Genomic DNA, 20,922 nt, shown 5'->3' on the forward strand with positions numbered 1-20,922 from the left:
GCATGCACTTTGACACTGGAAAGGTATTAGAGAATCTCAGAACTGGAAGAGAGCCCAGAAGCCATCCAGTATAACCTTCACTTGAATACGAATCTACACAATACCCCAAAAGGTTGTACTGAATGAATAAAATGAATTTAAAAATTTTTTAAATTAAAATTAAGCCTTTATGAAATACTTAGCCCGTACATAACACTGTGCCATACACTGGAGACCTCACAGAAAAACAAAACAGTGCCTGCTCTGGAGTTCCCATTTGAGGACTGCGGACTGCACCTGACAGTATAGTTGGCCCTCTATCCTGATGCTGTACTGTCTAGATAAATAGCAGGACTAAATATTTGAATTTTCACTTCCTCCATTTTCTTTGATGTTTCTAATGTTTTATTTTTTTTTTACTGGCTTTCCATATCAGCGGACTCTTGATGGGAAAGTTTTCCTCTATCACTATTCTACAGTTACTATCTTAAAGTGTTGCATGGGACACTGAAAGATTAAGTAAATTTTAATGTAACAAATAAATAAATAAAAAGTTTTTTTTTAAACCCTTACCTTGCATCTTGGAGTCAATACTGTGTATTGGCTCCAAGGCAGAAGAGTGGTAAGGGTAGACAATGGGGATCAATTGACTTGCCCAGGGTCACACAGCTGGGAAGTGTCTGAGGCCAGATAAGAACCTATGGTCTCCCGCCTCTAGGCTCCACTGAGCTACCCAGCTGCCCCCAAATAAAAACTTGTTTTTCTTTTTTTTTTCTTTTATTTTTTAGAAAAAAATGTTTCCATGGTTACATGATTCATTTTCTTACTCTCTCCTCCCCAACACACCCACCACCCCTACCTCCTGTAGCTGACACACATTTCCACTGGAAAAACCTTTTTAAAGGAAAATACAATTGAAAAGAAATATCTTCAAAAAAAGGATTAAGTGGCTTGCCTAAGGTAGGTTATCTAGCATGTGTCAGAGGTAGGACTTGAACCTCGGGCTTCCAGATTCCAATTCCATCTGGCTCTCTTTTCGCTCCTTCAAGCTATCATTGAAACAAGAATGTGTTATTTTAAAGGGTGGGGAGAATTTATTAAGGACCTACAATACTTGGCACTGTGATAAGAGAGCTTTACAAGTATTATCTCTTTTGATCCTCACAACCATCTTGAGAAGTAGGAAGAAGCATTATCCCCATTTTACATGTAAAAAAAAAATGAGGCAAACAGAATTTAAATGACTTGCTCAGAGTCACACAGCTAGTAAGTATCTGAGGCCAAATTTAAACTCAGATCTTCTTGACTCCAGGCCACTCACTGTACCATTTAGCTGCTGCCTATTGTACTGTGAAATAATCTAGAATAAAAGAATAGGAAGAAAAGGATAAAATGAAGGGGAGAGCTAATCTACACACTGGAAATTATCTCCTAAAAGATTTCAAAGTAACTATAGAACTGCCTATAGAGAACACATATAAAAGAACAAATAAAAAACTTAAGAATTTAGACATACAACTCAATGTAGTTGACCTTCAGTAAATGAAATGCTTCCCTTACAAAATGGAAAATAGGACTCATTTGATGAAATAATTAAGAAAAAAACTAATGGAATTTGGGATTTAAATAAAAGCAGAAAGATTCTGAAACTAACATTGGATTAATGAAAGCAACTGTGACCTTCTCTCACGATTCGTCCACACTTCAGAGAAGCAATTAAAAGAGACCACAAAATGTAGAAAATGCAGCTATTGCCATACTGAGCATAAGTCTGACAAATTTACAGGGAAATAATAAAAATCTCTAATAAGTTGCTATACTTGAAAAGTAAAAAAAAAAAACGATCAATGAGGTTAATCGTAAGACTGCACAGTATAAAGAATTATGCTAAAACAAAAACTAATTAAACCTATAAAGCTTTTGGAAAAGGCAATTATGATAGAGTTCAACAAAGTAGAGTGCTGTACATAAAATGTCCAATCCAGTGTTTGCTCTCTTCTGGCTTTTCTGTTAAGGAGTGTGCCAGCTAAGAGAAGATCACTGTGGTCAGGTGAGCCTGTGTTCTCTCAAGACCTTCATCACTGGTTCCTGTGGGGTCTCGCCATCTGGCCCTGATACTCTTGATGCTTGACTGTCTCCAAGAGCACAAACTGTGTGTAATCACAAAGTAGTTCTGCCTCTTAAGGATACCATGTTTATACGGTCTATCCATCTGTAGAGAGCCACACAGATCATAGAGCTGAGAAGAAACTTTCAGGCTGGTTAGCCCAATCTTCTCATTTTCAAGAAAAGGGAAAGGAATATCAGTGAGAGTAAATTAGGAACCCAGTCACCAGTCTCCAAAACCAGTATTTTTTTCTATTAGAGTATGCTATTCCATCCTTCCCTGTTAGGTAGTGTTTTTCTCTATGTGAGTTATGAGGATGAAAAAAATTAATGTAATCATTTTTAAGCACTTAATGTATCTGCCAAGCAGGGCTAAGCAGTGTGGATAAAAAACATAAAGCCAAAATAGTCCCTGCTCTCAGGGAGCTCACCTTCTAAGAGAGGTAGGACAGAGATGGAGAGGGACTAGATCTATGATTTCTTCACTATAAGAAATTCCTACTGGGTAACTTTTCTGTAATTAGAAAATCTTGAACCCCTGAACTACATTACCCACAATCTTTTTCCCTTAGTCCACATTGCATCTTTAGCTCACTTTTTTAGTCTAGTTTTTTTTAATTTTCTTTTACTTCGTTATTATTAGTAACTCTTTTTAAATATAATACTTGGAGATATTGTATATTAATTTTTAATCTTACACTTTCTCTATCAAAGTACGTTGGCCTTATAATCTTAATGAGTTGCCTGGAGCACTAGATGTGAAGAGACTTGCCCAAGGTCAAAAAATTAGTAGGAATCACAAGCAAGACTGGAACCAAAGTCCTTTGTCTAGGCTCTAAACTGAGATTTGGAGGGTGCCAGACAAGGTCTGAATTGGGGGAGTTTGAGGATGAGGAAAGGAAGGAAGAAGTAGCAAGCATTGAGGGCAATATTATTTAAAAAAGAAGATGGTACCAAACAACTTTACTTTTATAAATAAGAGAGAATCAGATTTATGAACTAAATATTTCAACTTATAAATCAATTATTAGTCTTAGGTATATCTACACACACAGAGATTTTCATAAGGTTTTGCTAGAATGTAGGAAGACACCAGCAAATGTGGTATTTTTAAATTCTATCAAATCTACAGATTCTAGATCAAGGCCAGCCCCATTCCCAAAGAGCATCAGGACCATATGGTAGAGAGATCTAAGTCCATTGCACTTGTTTATCTCCCATAAACCTACCCTGTCTAACCAAAAAGACTCTTTTTTGTAAAGGGAACACAAAATGGGCAACAAAACTTTAAACAGTCATAATGATTTAACATTCCCCATAATCTCTGGCAATAGAGACTATTCAACATAAGTAGAGGATTTAGATGACATAATGTATTAGAAGTGAGTTCTTGGGAATAAAAAAACCTTGAATGGTGATAGGGTGGTCCATCATGTTGTGTTGGTATAACACTTAGGACTCCTGTGTCTGTTCTAGGCCACAAGGGCAGCAAAAAGACTGTTTTCTTTTTAAATTAATCAATTAACAAGCATTTATTCAATGTTTACTTTGTGAAAGGCACTATTTGGGGCACAATACAAAAAAATAAAAAACTTCTGCTTGTAAGGACTTTAAATTGTAATATTAAATTATAATTGGGGGACAACAAAGAAATAAACACTCCATTCCACATGAATATAAAATGAAAAATTCAAATAAACTCAAAATACAAGGTGGTTTGGGGCAGGGCACTAGTGATTGGGGATTCGGGAAAGATTCATATAAAAGTTGCTGCCTGAATTGCTTTGGTGGAGAGCATTCCAGGCATAAGAGATAATCAGTATTTAATTCATATCAATCCATGTAACCCTAACTTTCTATGGAATGTAGTAAAGCAAGCGTCAAAGTCTCCATTGCTAGTATTTCAACCCTTTTTGCCCATGAAGTTGGCAATCTGGTGGAGCCAGTGAACCCCTTTCTCAAAATAATGTTCGTAAATGGAATTACTAAAAAAAAAAAAAAAAAAAAAAAAAAAAAAAGCTTCAAATATTAGACTGACAGGTTCTCAACCTTTTTTTTTCCCAAGGCCTTGGCTATATAATAAAGTGACAGACTATTGAGATCCTGCTTTATAACCAGAGACTTATCTGAGTGGCCTAGGGTGGTCGTCGGATGTAAAGAATGAAACAGATTGGAAGCGCAGCTTGTTAGCTCATAATGCTCCAAGGTATAGTGGAGTCACCAATTTATTATAAAGGAAATTAAAGATCCCTTTCCCCAAAAAGCCCAAGAAAGTTTCCCACAGGTACAGAGAGCAGTATTTTTACTATAGTCAAAACAAAAGCCTTAGAAGCCTCCAAGTGTAGATAAAAAACCTATGCTAAACTATCAACTATATGTGTTATCTTTAAGTGGAGCCTGGGACATCTTGTTAGGTCGGAAAGCCCCTGAAGTTCTCAGCCTTGATGGTATTAAACAATTTTTTGAGCCTAATTATTTTACTTTAATTCTGGGCAAAACGCCCTGCCAAGGGTTCTACCTTGGCCATACTAAGCAGCTGCATTCTCGGTCAAAGGGGAACAGAGTTAGCCCCACTCCTGCTGGATTGCTGAGAGCCCAAAGCTTTTTCAGTAAGACGATAATGCATTTTAAAGGAAGGTGAGAATTATGAAAGGAATCAAAAGAGGAATCTCAGATTTTATCTTAGATAGCCCACTCCATTTCTCGAACCTGATAGGGAGAAAAGCCAATACAAGGCTCTGCTGGTCTGTATTGATCTTTTGATGGGGTCCAGATAAAAATATCTACTTGAGATTCTAATTTCTCTTAATAGCTCCTGACATATCCCCCTTCTCTTCAAAATAACATGATTTATTACACAGGAAAACTGTGAATAATGAAAGAAATTATAAATTGGTTATAATCATCAGTTATAGTTGGATCTGATATGAATTACAGATCAAATTGTTTGTTTACAGCTCTTTACAATGGACCCATTCTCAAAGTAATGTTTGTAAATGAATAAAACATATAAAGGAAATTGATTTCATCAAAATATAGTTATCCAAAAAAAATTTTTAACAAGTTCATGGACATCAAGTTAAGAACTCCTAGAGTACTAGAAGGTTCTTGGAATGATTGCTCAGATTCAAACTTGCTCAGATTCAAGGGCCAAGAGCCCTCACAGACATTCCCCAACATCCTTTTGCTTCTGTTTTCAGAAAAGTAATGTGCTGGTCTTGTGCATATCAGAAATTGTCAACAAAAGTATGGGGGAAGGTAATACTTCCAGCAAGAAATAAATACTCTCTGATACAAAGAGAGGAGTACTTTCAGTTAAATTTCAAATAAATGAAATGTTTTTGTTAAAAACTACAGTGCCCTAGGGATAGATGATAGCTATGTATTTTCACAGGAATAGAGAACTCCCGGATGGGGGGAATTATTAATACAAGATAATACCTCCCCTACAACTTGAGGTCTTAGAAATCTGCCCAACCCACTAAGCAATAAAATGATTTGTCCAGGGTCCACACAAGACAGTATTTGTCAGAAGCTTTGAACATGAATCTTCCTATTACTTGAAATGTCCTACAAACCTTGCCAAACAATGAAAAGATTATAGAAACAATAACTAGCAGATTAGTGTGGGGCTCTTTCAAATAAGATATATGAGTAGCTTAGATTTACAATTCTAAGTAAACTCCTCTGTGTTACTACTATTACTACCTTCCATAGAGTCTGTGAAGAAATGAGCAAAAGTTAACCTGAAATTTCCCTAGAGTATCATTAACATCCCATTTACACTGCAGTTTGATCCCCATCCTCACTCACCCCTTCCATGGACAAAGCCACTCAGACCAAAATGGACCATAAGTAAACGAAGTCAGTACCCTGGTAATGGCAAGGCAACAAACCGCCCAAACAAATGACCCTTCCTTAGTAACTAACCAAGACAAAAAGCATTCCTGATAACCCCCAAAAACTTTTATTCTCTTACTTTCAACTTTTACCTTTACTTACCATACCTCCTTACCTTGCCTAACTTACTAACTAGCTAATTTTTGCCTATGGCCACTTGGTTACTATATTCTCTTATAATAAAGGTTGTTTCCTCATGATGGAGTCAGTTTGAGATGTCAATCAATTCTTTGGACAGGACCCAATCACCCTGCCCACAACACTAAGGCTAAGGCAAGCTCTAGAGCAACTACCCCATACTACTTCTTATAGTCTGAAACAAATAAAGCTAGTACGATAAATAGAACAACTTTATTTTATTGTAAAGCACCTTTTCAACAACAATTTTTAAAATTCTTATTACTTCATAACGTACATCTTATTACTGATTAATATAAGGTCATTTACTTGTTCTAACATTCTTGCATCTCATGATCATTTTTACTTATGAAGTTTATATTAAGAATCCAAGGGACAGTGGGCAGAGGACCACTCTCAGAATCAGGAAGATCTGGGTTCAAGTGTTACTTCTTGGTTCGAGTTCAAGTACAGAGTACCAGATCAGGAATATGGAAGCCCTGAGTTTAAATCTGGTCTTACTGGATAAGTCACTTAACTTCATTTGCCTAGCCCTTGCCCTTCTGTATTACATTTATTACTACGACAGAAGGTAATGGTTTAAAATTTTAGAGATTAAAATAAAATTAAAAGTGTTCCTTCTGACATGTATTGCCCCAGTAAGCCTTGGAAAATCACTATCACTCAGTACTTCAGGGAATTTGTTCAGAATATGAGTTGCCAATATGCATTAACAGAAGAAAAATATTCTCTGGGAATTCTCCTACATTTATCAAATCACAGATTCAGATCAAATTTTTTTTATTGTTAATTGTTTACAGTATCACATCTATATCACATATACATATTATACATCACACACATAAACTAAAGCAAGTTAATGTATATAGATTTATGCAATGTTAAAATGCTCAGGAAAAATGTGCTACCATACAAAACCATATTTTGAACTGTTCCTGTGAAAAATATCTGCTTGAGCAGCCTATTCCATAAATATTACATAATTAGAAAAGAAAAATAATTCTGTTTCACATTATTTTGTTTTACTTTTATCTAATGAAATGCATCCAATTCTAAAATCTCTGAGCTCTACTCAGAAGCACATTCAAATATTTTACAAAATGTTAATTTTATAAATAAATCTGCTAAGATGAACTCATCTTTATACTAGACTATTTGTTTCCAAATGCAAGAAATATAGGATCACAGAATACCAGAATTGGAAAGATGTCAAAAGTTACCTAGTTCAAGGTCTGTACACCCAAAAAAAGAGCAGTGATTATTTCTTAACTAATTTAAGAGATATGGAATTTTCAATGGTACAATTGAAAGCCATCCATTTTCTCTCACACTATGGAATTTTTTTTCTATATCCAACCAGTATGCTCATCCATTAGATCTCTTAACGATACACAACCAACAGTACAACACACAAAATTGCCCTTTTTTATCCTCTACTATATTAAACAACTGTTTTACCTTAACTTATTACTCATTTATTATATCCTTAATAAAGCTTTTGGTGCTTGATTCTTCATTAATAACAAGATGTAACCAATTTGTTCCCACTATGAATCACTCCATTGCCCTTTGACTGGTAAATAACCTTAATTTTTTCAGATTATTCCAGAATTCACAATCATGTAGTTTCACTAGAAGAATATCCTTTAAAAGATAAGCCTTTGGGAGCAGTCCAGTGGCTCAATGGATTGAGAGCCAGGCATAGAGGAGTGAGGTCCTGGATTCGAGTCTGGACTCAGACACTTCCTAGATGTATGACCGTGGGAAAATCACTTAACCCCAATTGGCTAGCCTTTACCACTGTTCTGCCTAGGAACCAATATATGGTATTGATTCTAAGACAGAAAGTAAGGGCTTTAAAAAAATAAGGAGAAACCTAGAATTGTTAAGCACTCTACTGTATCCAAATATATCAAGTCCATTTTTATTCTCATTAAATTCTGATCTATATATCACAAGTCTAGTCCCATCAGATTAGCTAACCAGATAACCAGTTGATAGATGGATAGATGATTAGATAGATAGACAGAGAGATGATAGATAGATAGATTGATGATAGAGAGATGAAAATGGACATGATGACTATGCATACATTCATGTGTATATATGCATATACTTACATATATTAAGCTAGTTAAGTAAAGTGAAGAGACAAAAAAAAATCTGAGTTCAAATTCTGTCTCAGATACTAGCTGTGTGACCCTGAACAAATTATTTAACTTTTATATGCTTCAATTTCTCCATCTGTAAAGTGGTAGTAAGAATAATAGCACCTAAATCAGGGTTTTTATGAGGTCCAATTAAGATAATATATGTAAATATATTTGCAAAAACATAAAACTCTATATAAATTCTAGTTAGTAGCAGTAATATATGAATATATATTTTACTTATTTATTTATAAATACATATATACAAATACTGATGATTCTAAAAGACTATAAATATGCTTACACAGGATGTGCCAAAAATCTTAGTGAAATGGTAAGCTACTATTGCTTAATATTTGACCAAGACTTTTTGAGACATCCTGTAGAGACAGTATTTATTTAATGTGGCCTATGATTACTCAAAAAATATTTATCTAACAAGCCATGTAAGAATAATAAGCATAGATTCAGGGCTAGAAGGTGTAAAGGTTAAAAATTAAAGAGTTGAACTAAATTTATGAGTGTGGTCGCCAGGAATTATTACTCAAGTCAGAATGACATTTTTATGGTAGTTTATTCACAATGTACATTAATTTAACTCTTACAAAGGGACCTTGGAAGTCATCAAGTCCAGTCTCTTTGGAATCGGAGGTCCAGGGAAATGAGGCAACTTTGTCCAGGGTCAGTCCCTTTTTTCATCATACTATGCTGACCCACTGACAATCTTCAAAGAATTTTCAAAAAAGATTTTAAGAAAAGTTGGGGAAAGTGCTACAAAAGCTACTAAATTCTGGAATTCCAATATACAATGATTGAAATTATAGAGAGTACTTCTTTGGGGAGACCATTAGTTATTTTGCTGAGTGTCTGCTATGTGCTCATCACTGTGCTAGGTCCTTTGGGGGGAAACAGAAATCTAAAACGTGGTCCCTGTTATCAAAGTTTATATTTGGTAACTGAAATAACAGAGCTCATATATGAGCTGTAGCAAACACAAAACCACATAAAATTAGGTGCTAAATTTTGCAGTATAGACAATAAATCCCCTAATAAAAGAAATCTGAGGCCACATTGCAGAGGGCCTTGAATATTCAACTAATGAATTTAGACTTTTATTCCACTTGGGAGTAAATAAAGGAATTTCAAGAGAGCAGGGACATAAAATGTGTGAAAAGATTAATCTGATAGAAAAGTGAAAGATGAGACTAGAGAGCACAAAACCAGAACTGAAGCTATAACAATACTCCAAAAGTCTAGTAATAAGAACCTGAATGAGGGTGATGGCAGTGAGAAGTCAGTATAGGGGACAAATGTGGAAAATATTGTAGAATTAGACTTGGCGGACATAAACGTCATGCCGGTGCTAGCATACTGAATGAATTCCAGGTTCTTGGCATTGATTCTGCTTGAACATGTGGTGCTTACAGTGAGACTGATAACACTTCTCAAAAAGCAATATGTGGCCTCTAGAGCAATTCAGGCCTTGTATCAATATAAAATTTTGAACATGAACACGCTTTTCAAAGTTTATGTGAAACATAAAGCTTGGTGGTGTGATGCCACACTCCCACGCAGATTTCCTAATGACATGGTGCCTGTTTTATTCATGTTTCTTTATCAATCAATATCATAGAGCTGGAGACTCCAGACAGCAAAATTTAGGGACCATTTCTATCTTTGGTTTGCCAATAAAAATGTTTATTTGTACATTTCCTCAAGGTAAGTTATTAATATCATCCACTGAAAATGTACTCCAATGCTTCATTGGAGTGTGGGAGCAAGTCTGGGTTCTCAGAGGCTATACTAGTAAAACATAAAGCTGTGATAGGTCCTAATAAGCAGAAAACACTACAAGTGCAGATCTAGGATTAGATTTGTGGGTTCTCAATTAAAGCCTAGAGAAATAGAGAAATCCATGCCCAGAAAACAGGCCAAGAGATGATGGTGAATTCTTCGGACCACAGTAATTCATGAAAATTGTCAATGAACGCAAGCAAGATTTGAGATACTCGTTGATGGAGGGATGCCCCACAAGGATGAAATTATAGATCTTTTAAGTATTAAAGAAGGTGACTGAGAAAACTATGACCCTTGTGAGAAAAAAAATGAATAAATTCTCAAAGAATGTATTATGTAGTATTTAATAATAAAGTGAGAAAGGGGAAAAGATTCTTTTAGCCAAGTGAGCACTATAGTTCACCTTTTTTAGACATTTATTTCAGCATCACAGTAACTCTATAAAATGAGAAATGACTTTGCATTGCTTCTTGGCATATTTTTAAACTCATGTTATGTTAATTGATAGTTTATTAATTTCTCAAGTACTTTAAGTAATACATTGATAGGTTTTTCTTTTTTTCTTCTTTATTGTGTGGAATCCATTAAACTTTGTCAAAATCCTACAATTCAATCTTAGTTCCTATTGTTGTGGTAAGAATTTAATTAGCTTTCATTAAGAACAGGTTTCAGGTCAGAGAAAGGGTTTGCCCACTTTTACACTGTCCCCTTTAAGAGGGAGAACTCACAGAACTTGCAGAGGCTTAGGATAATAGAAGCACATTTAGGTGTTCTGGAGCCTGTCTCTTGGTTCCTCTAGAGGGGAGGTAGCTGGGTCTTTTCTCTGACAGAAAAAGATTTTAGTGACTTTAAATACTGTTTATTTGAGAGCTGAGAATACATACTAAAACTGAGAAGAGATGTATACTGAGGGCTTTTCCATTCTTCACCAGAGGGGGCACTGAAGAACAAATTTTTGTCCACTGAGTAGAAAGAAATTAACTGTCAGAAAACTGCTTTTTCTCTGCCTGCTGAAGAGAGAGAAAAACTGCTTCTACTTCTTTCTCTTTTGAATATACATTTTATTTTATTTTAGGAATTTACTATATATTTAAAGTTCATCAGTTGTAGCAGAGCTTAGTAAGATAGAAGTTAATTCTTAGTCAGTCAACTTAAGTGTAGTGTCTACCTTGGTAAACAAAGAAGAAGTTCCATGAAGAGCCAGTTGGGAGGATAGGGGGTAGTTGTGTTATTTAGAAAAATTTAGTATTAGGGATTTATAGATTTCATACCTTATTCTTAACTCCTATTCCTACTTTTTAATTGTCTTTTCCTACATCAACTAAATAGAGTTGGATCAAACTGCTTCCTGACACCCATCTACCGCCAATAGATAGTTTAACAACTAACAGCTATAATTAATATAACAGCTAATTAATAATAATTTAGTTATCAACACACCAGCTTTAGCTTAGCTATAATACTATTAAGATATTAAAATGAATATCATGTTCACTTCTCACATCTACTTTCTTTTTCTAAAATGGGTGATTTTTCATCAGAAAAAAATTTTGCTATTGTTATTTTTATTTGTATATCTGAGATACCACTTCCCATCTCCATGCTATTTCTCCCTGTATCCTTCCCAGTAATTAATAAAATCATATAAACAAAGGCAACTGATAGAAAAGCTGTGCTGATACTATCTCACTCAAACGTTCATAGTATCTACCTCTCTACTGAGAGAAGAAAAGAATTTCCCTTTAAGTTACCCAGGATTGGACTTGTTTATTAAAATTAATAATTGATAGCTTTTTAGTGTTGTTGTAAATTATATTTATATTATTGGATATATCTTTCTTTTGATTCTGCTGTCTCTACTCTGTATCACTTCATGTAAGTCTTCTTGTATTACTGTAAATTCTTTGTGACTATTCTTTCTTAAGACAGAGTCATATTCCATCACATCCATACACCATGATTTGTTAGGTTACTCCCTTCCCAATAGTTGAACATTCCATTTCTAGTTTTCGCTACCAAAAGGGAATTGCTATGAATATATTATTATGTATAGGACCTTTCTTTCTTTTGACTTTCAGAGTATGCACAATATTGGATGACTAGGTCAGAAAAAGGGTTTGGTGACTTTTCTTATATAACTAATATTAAATAAAAATACATTTTTTTACTGATGTTTAGATCTATTTACAATTCTACCAGTAGTACATTAGCAATCTTGACATCTAGTAATTCATTTAGCATAACTATTTCCATTTTTCATCAGTCTTGTCAACTAGCTGAGTGTAGGATGATATTCATGCAAGTGTTGAGATTCAAATGTTCCACAGACAATTGGAAAGTGTCCAGGTCCTTCACTGTCTTCTTAACACACTGTGAACATTCAACAGATTGAGCAACAACCCTATTTCATTCCACTGATAATGAGAAATGAAAACAAACTCTAATGAAATCAGATAGCATTAGACTTGAAGTTAACAGAAGCCTATGTTCAAATCCCATGTCTGATATTCACTATCCATGATCATAGTCAAGTCATTTAACCTCTAAACCTCAGTTTCTTCATCTGTAAAACTAGAATAATAATACCTTTAGGATTTACCTTACAAGATGATATGAGGGGGTGGGAAAGCTAGGTGGATCAGTAGAATGAGAGCCCAGCCTAGAGAAGGGAGGTCCTGGGTTCAAATCTGGTCTCAGACACTTCCTAACTGTATGATCCTGGGCAAGTCATTTAACCCCCATTAAATAGCTCTCACCGCTCTTTTGTCTCAGAACCAATACTTAGTATTGCTTCCAAGACAAAAAGGTAAGGGCTTTTACTTTTTCCCAATTCCATGTAAAAGTGTTCCTAATATTTTGAAAAGAAATTGAGTCTCAAATTCTCTCCCTCCCCTACCCCTGCTGAGATGATAAGCAATCTCATAGATTTTCTATGTGCAATCATGTAAAAGATTTTTTCAGATTAATACTTTTGTGTAAGGAAACTAAAATTAAGAAATTATTATTAAGGAAAATTAAGAAAATTAATTAAGAATTAAATTAAGAAAAAACTAAGAAGAAAAAGAAAAATGTTTGCTTTCGTTCAGACTTAATCAGTTCTTTCTCTAGAAGCAGATGGAATTTTTTATCATGAGTCATTTGGAATATTTTTGCATCATTGTATTGCCAAGAATAGCTAAGTTATTTACAGTTGGTTTTTTGTACAATATTCATGTTAACTGTGTATAATATTCTACAGGTTCTGCTTATTTTATTCTGCTTCAGTTCATGTAAATCTTTCCAAGTATTTCTGAGCTCCTCCTGTTCATCATTTCTTACAGCAAAATAGTCTTAAGGTAAAAATTGGGGTTAACTTATATTTTTTTCTGGGTTCAGAAGAGTGAGTAGGACATAGGAATGGACAATAGTCTGAGACCGAACATGTTCGGGAAATTGGGTTTGGCAGTTTGGGGAAATGGTAGTTGACAGGAGTGACTGATGGGCCTTAACTGTCACACTGATCCACCCAGCCAGGGAGTCTGTGAAACTAAGAAGTGAGTAGACTGACAATTGGTTTTATAAACAGGGTTTAATCCAATGAACCATATTCTGAAAGAAGGGAAAAGGGATTCTATTCTACCAGTCTATGGGCAAACCTCAGGGTCAGGGAATGGACTTATCTAGACTAAGCTAGAGACTATAGCAAGACAGGGCACAATGGAGATCAGGAATGAAATTGGAATCCTCACTGCTGAGTTCTGTCAAAATCAAGTGATGACACAATACCAATGAAAGAAGTGAAAATTTAACAGCATCAAGAATGTTCTTAAGTTTAAGAATGTGACCTCTTTATCCTAAGAACACAGCACACATTTAAGATAAAAGTTGAAGTCATGAAAATAACTGGGAAAATAAGCAGACATAAAAAAACAAACAAACAAAAAACACCAAATCAGAGAAAATTTTTATAGAGATAAAGAACAGTTAAAGCACAGAGAAGAGAAGAATGAAAGCAAGCAAACATATGCAAAGCTTCAAAGAAAAACATGAATTGGTCTCAGGTTCTCAAAAAGGATTTAAAAATAAATTAAGAAAGGCAGAAGAAAACGGGGAATAAAAATCAAAGCAATGGAAGAAGAAAATAACAGAACTGGCCAAATGTAAAAGAAGGTTCAAAAGATCACAGAAGAAAATCATTCAATAAAAACTAGAATTGGGCAGCTAGAAGCTAGTGACTTCGTGAGACATCAAGAGACAATAAAACAAAAGCAAAAGAATGAAAAAGCTAAAGAAAATGTGAAATTTCTCATTAGAAAAACAATTGACCCAGAAAGTAGACATAGGAGAGACAATTTAAGAATTATTGAACTACCTAAAAGCCATGATAAAAAAAAAAAAAGGATGGGTATCATGATACAAGAAGTTATCAAAGAAAACTTCACTGATATTAAAATAGAAATTAAAAGAATCCACAAATCATCTCCAGAAATAAATCCCCAAATGACAACTCCCAGGAATACTATAGCTAAATTGAAGAGTACCCAAGTCAAGGAGAAAAAAATTCAAATACCGTGGAGCTACAATCAGAATTACACAGGACTTAGCAACCTCCACACTAAAAAATTGGAAGGCTTGGAATGTGATATTCCAGAAAGCAAAACATCTGGGTTTATAACCCAGAATTACCTAACCAGAAAAACTGAGTATATTCTTTCAGGTAAAAAAATGGTCATTTGATAAAATGGAAGATTTCCAAGCATTCCTGAAGAAAAACCCAGACCTAAAAAAGAAAATTTGATGTCCAAACATAAGCCCCAAGAGAAGCATAAAAGATAATAAGAAAGAGAAAATTGAAGGTATTCAATAAAGTCAAACTGTATGTATTCCAATGTGGAAAGATAATATCATTCTTAAAAATAGGCAGTGTATGGTGAATTTGATTTTTTAAAAGAAAAGAAGAAAATCAAATAATCATTATTAAAAATAAAAAGGGTAAACTGACCACCAATGGAAAAAAATTAAAGCAAGCAGTAGGAACTATTTTTCCCAATTATATGCCAACAAATCTGACAATCTAAGTGAAATGAATGAATATTTACAAAAACATAAGCTGCCCAGATTAACAAAAGAGGGGGGAATTAAATAAAAAAACAAAAGAGGGGAAAAATTAAATAATCCCATTCTAGTAAAAGAAATTGAATAAGCCACCAAAGAACTCCCGAAGGGGGAAAAAAACCAGATCCAGATGGATTCATAAATGAATTTTATCAAATATTTAAAGAACAATTAATTCCAGTGCTATATAAACTATTTGGGGAAATAGGCAGAGAAGGAATCCTACCAAATTCTTTCTATGACATGAATATGGTAACAAAAACAGAGAAAGAAAAGTATAGACCTATTTAATTAACAAATATAGAAGCAAAAAAATTTAATAAAATACTAGCAATGAGACTACAGCATTATATCAAAAGGATCATTCACTATTCTCAGGTGGAATTTATGCCAGGAATGCAGGGCTGGTTAAATATCAGGAAAACTATCAGCAGAACCAACCATATCAATAACCAAACTAATAGAAAATACATGATTATCTCAACAAATCCAGAAAAAGCCCTCAACAAAATGCAATACCCATTCCTATTAAAAACTCTAGAAAGTACAGGAATAAATGAATCATTCCATAACTACCTAAAACCATCAGCAAGTATCATCTACAATGGGGATAAGATACAAACCTTCCCAGTAAGATTAGAAGTGAAGCAAGGATGCCTATCATCACCACCATTATATGATATTGTATTAGAAATGCTAGTTGTAGCTATTAGAGAAGAAAAAAGAAATTTAAGGAATTAAAGTAAGCAGTAAGGAAACAAAACTATCAATCTTTGCAAATGATATCATTGCATACTTAGAGGACCTTAGAGAATCAACTCAAAAACTAGTCAAAATAATTAATAACTTTGGTAAAGTTGCAAGATACAAAATAAATCCACATAAATCTTTGGCATTTCTATATAATACCAACAAAGTTCAGCAGCAAAAGAGAAAGAGAAATTACTTTTTAAATGATCCTAGACAACATATAATACCTGGGAATCTACTTGCCGAGACAAACTCAGGAATTATATGACCACAGTTACAAAACACTTTTCACACAAATAGTCAGATCTAAACAATTAAAAAATTGATTGATCATATAATAAAAATGACCATCCTACTTAAATTAATTTACTTATTCAGTGCTATACCAATCAAATAACCAAATAATTATTTTATAGAACTGGAAAAAATAATAACAAAATTCATCTATTCATCTGGAAGAACAAAAGATCGAGAATATCAAGGGAACTAATGAAAAAAAATGTGAAGGAAAGTGCCCTGGCAGTACTAGATCCCAAACCACACTATAAAACAGTAATCATCAAAACAGTCTGGTACTGGCTGAGAAATAGAATGGTAGATCAATGGAATAGGTTAGATATACCTTATAAAGTCGTAAATGACCTTAGCAATATAATGTTAATCCAAAGATCCCAGCTTTTGGAATAAGAACTCATTCTTTAACAAAAACTGCTGGAAACTTGGAAAACAATATGGCAGAAACTATGTATAAACCAATATCTTCTATGCTATATATACTAAGATAAAATCAAAATGGAAATATAATTTAGATATTAAGAGTGATGCCATAACTAAATTAGGAGAACATGAAATACTTTAACTTGAAGATCTTCAGAGAAATGAATAATTTATGAACAAATAAGAGACAGAACTTTATAAGATATCAAATGAATAATTTTGATTATATTAAATTTAAAAGCTTTTGTACAAACAAAATTAATGTTAACAAGATTAGAAGGGAAATAACGAACTGGTAAAAAAAAAACAAATTTATGTGATAAAATTTCTCAAATTTATAGAGAACCAAAACCTATTTACAAGAATTCTCAAACTGACAAATGGTCAAAGAATGAACAAGCAGTTTTCAAATGAAGAAATCAAAGCCATCAATAATGATAAAAATGTTCTCAATCATTCTTGATTAGAGGAATGTAAATTAAACGAATGCTGAAGTGCCACCTCATACCTATCAGACTGGCTAATATGACAGTAAAGGAAAATGCTAAATGTCAGAGGAGATGTGGCAAAATCAAGACATTAATGCATTGTTGGTGGAGTTATGAACTACTCCAACCATTCTGGAGGGCAATTTGGCACCATACCTAAACTGTGCATGCCCTTTGATCCTCTAATACCATTACTAGGTCTGTATCCCAAAGAGAAAATTAAAAAAGGGGAAAGGACCTACTTATACAAAAAATATCATTTCTTGTTTCTTTTGTGCCAACCTTCTAAGTTGTTTTGGACTAAAAAATCATTTTGTCCCATATTTTTTGAGGGTAATCTTGTCCCAGAATTTGTTTTGAGGTATTATATCATAGTTTTTTTATTTTTTTTTATTTTTTTAAACCCTTACCTTCCATCTTGGAGTCAATACTGACTATTGGCTTCAAGGAAGAAGAGTGGTAAGGGTGGGCAATGGGGGTTAAGTGACTTGCCCAGGGTAACACATCTGAGAAGTGGCTGAGGCCGGATTTGAACCTAAGACCTCCCGTCTCTAGGCCTGAATCTCAATCCACTGAGCTACCCAGCTGCCCTCATATTCATAGTTTTTTAAAGGGTAATATGGGAGAAGTCAGGTGGGTCTGTGTATCTTCTTTACCATCTTGGTTCCACTTCAGGGTAAGGTGTTTTTTTAAAAAGATGGTATGAAGAGTAAAAAAACAAACACAATATAACTATCAATAATTACTCATGTTATCATTATCTCATTCTCAAATTTGACAGGGTTCAGACAAAAACTGTTCTGAGAAAAGACATCCCAAACTTTTATTCTTTTAGACTCAATGTTGTACAGAATATGTGTGTACAGACCGTGTATGCAATGTTATAGAGCACAAGCAAATTAAATAACTACTGTTTGTAGTCAAATAAGCATATTAAGTTGGGAACATCCTCTCTTGGCTTCATAAAAACATTCTCAAGAAAATTCCAGGAACACAAAGGAAACCAAAGATGACATACCTCTCACCCTATTCCCACATAATTTTGGCCTTCTTTGCTATAGCTATAAATCATATAAAAGGTTTATATTTCTTGTAGTTTTCAAATTACGAGGTTTTAAAGTAGTGACAACTATTCAAATAATGACTTTATTATTGTTATCATTAGTATTGTTCTTATTGTTAACAATATCTTAGGATCTTAGTAAATTTCTCAGAAAGATTAATCTATTAAATCAGTCTTACAATGGTCTGGGCACTGTGCTAGGAACTGGTATTACAAAAATAAAAGGTTCTTTGTCCTAAAGAAGCTTATCTTCTAGTAGAAGAATAAACATGATCACAGCTAAGTAAATATAAGATATATATGTATGGATACACAATGGGGTTATATGTGTGTGTGTGTTAGCTCAAACTGCATAACATACTTTTTTATTATAAGTTGTAATATATTGTAATTGTATTTTATTATATTATTTTAAGTTGTAATATATTGTAATTGTATTTTATTATTTTAAGTTGTAATATATTGTAATATTTTATTATTTTAAGTTGTAATATATTGTAATATTATTTTATTATTTTAAGTTGTAATATATTGTAATATAATAAAGTAATGAAGTATTGATAAAGGAATGAAATAATATATTATACTAACGAAATAACATAAAAGGTATATTGATAGGATTACAATTTCTAATTAATATCATTATAACCTTGCTATCTAATGTATATTGCATGGTATACAAATACTATATTGTTATTGTTGTTCAGTCATTTCAGTTGTGTACAACTCCTTGTGACCCCATTTGGGATTTTCTCAGCAAAGATACTGGAGTGGTTTGCCATTTTTCTTCTCCAGCTCATTTTACATATATGGAAACTAAAGCAAACAGGTTAAGTGACTTACCCAGGGTCACACAGCTAATAAGTATTTTAAGACAGTGATGGGCAAACTATGGCTTGTGGGACCAGATTGGGGTGGGGGGAGCCCTGAAATGTTCTATCCATTATTCCTAATCTGACGAATACAATGAGTAGGATACAATACAATGAAACTTCGAAAGAGTTGCCTTAGAAACAGACTGACAGATGAGCATTTCCTTTCCTTTGGCCCCCTCTTTAAAAAGTTTGCCCATCACTGGTTTAAGGGTATTTTTGAACTCAGGATGATGATTCTCCCTGACTTTAGACCTAGAACTCTATCCACTATTCCACCTACCTGCCCAGTTATATTATATATAGTTTGCATTTATTATTTATACATATATACAAATATAACATGTTGTTATGCATACACATACATGTATTTATACATATATTATACATACATGCACATATATATGTATATAACTACATGTTGTATACTAGGTATTAATGATGAGCAAAGAAAAACAGGGCAGCTTGGTGGAACAATGGAAAGAGTACTGGATCCAAAGTCAGAAAGTCCTGAGTTTAAATCTAGTTTCAGATATTTATTATCCATATGACCTTGGGCAAATATAAGATATATTAGCCTTTGTTGCCTCTGTTAAACATCCTAGCAACACAGTCACATTCTTTAGAGTAATGGAGAAGTAAAGAAAATAACTTCAGTTCATGATGTCATTCCACTAGTTTGGCAAGAAATGTTCATTTTTCAGCCTATTTACCCAGGGAATTCATTTTCTAAAGTAACTTTTTCTAGCTATCTTTTTTTACATCACCATTGGATGGCATGGGCAGGGATGATGAAATTTATATTCTAATATATCCCCACCCAAAGGTCTTCCCTCTTTCTACCTCCAAAGAGCCATTCCATAGGTCACATAGTATTTTTTTTTAAGATTAAAAAGGTAAAAAGTGAGGAAAGAAACCAGAATAGCCAATTAATACTTTCTAAAAATCTGAAAATGTGTGCAATGTGCAACATCTGTGGATCCCTTATCACTGCAAGAAATGGTATTGGAGCGTCTTCTCATAATATCTTCTTTCAAGTCAGGAATGTTTTCATTTTTTATAATTTTGCTTGTGAAGTGGATGCATGGATTCAAATTTTCACTACTTGAAGTTATAATTATGCAAAATGTGGTCACTATAGCCCAGTGAAAACTGGGCACATTTGAATAATGTGATCACTTCACAGGACTTATTATTTGAACTAATTGGGACTTAGCTAATTAATGGGCATCCCCTTAGTCTCCAGTTATTTGCCAACACACATGCACACATATAAAAGGCTTTGGGGAAAACTGGAAAGCAGTCTGAAAATTAGGCTTAGACCAATAATTCACACATTATGCCCAAAAAAGCTCCAAAGAGATATATGGCCTATATAAAAAAGACATTAAAACAAATTAGGGAAGGACAACTAGGTGACTCAGTAGATAGAGAGCCAGGTCTACAGATGGGAGCTCCTGGGTTCAAATTTAGCCTCAGACACTACCTGGTTGTGTGATCATGGGCAGGTCACTTAACCTCAGTTGCCTAGCCCTTACTGCTCTATTGCCTTGGAACCAATACTTAGTATTGATTCTAAGAGAAAAGGCAAGAGTTTAAAAATAAAAATCAAATTAGAGGAACATGGGGGAAATTATCTATTATATCTATGGATAGAAGAAAATTTCATCACTAAACATGTAAGAGCAAGGATAACAATATAAAATAATCTAAATGACATAAAATTTTAAAAGTTTTGCAGAAGTAAATAAAACAAAGCTAAGATTTTAAAAAGAAATAATTTGGGTAAAAACTCTTTGCTACAAAGTTTCTCTGATACAGCTCTCATTTACAAAATATATAAGGAACTGATTCAAATTTATAAGAGG

The sequence above is a fragment of the Gracilinanus agilis genome, chromosome 1 (assembly GCF_016433145.1).
Source record: "Gracilinanus agilis isolate LMUSP501 chromosome 1, AgileGrace, whole genome shotgun sequence".
In the NCBI taxonomy this organism is placed as follows: Eukaryota; Metazoa; Chordata; class Mammalia; order Didelphimorphia; family Didelphidae; genus Gracilinanus; species Gracilinanus agilis.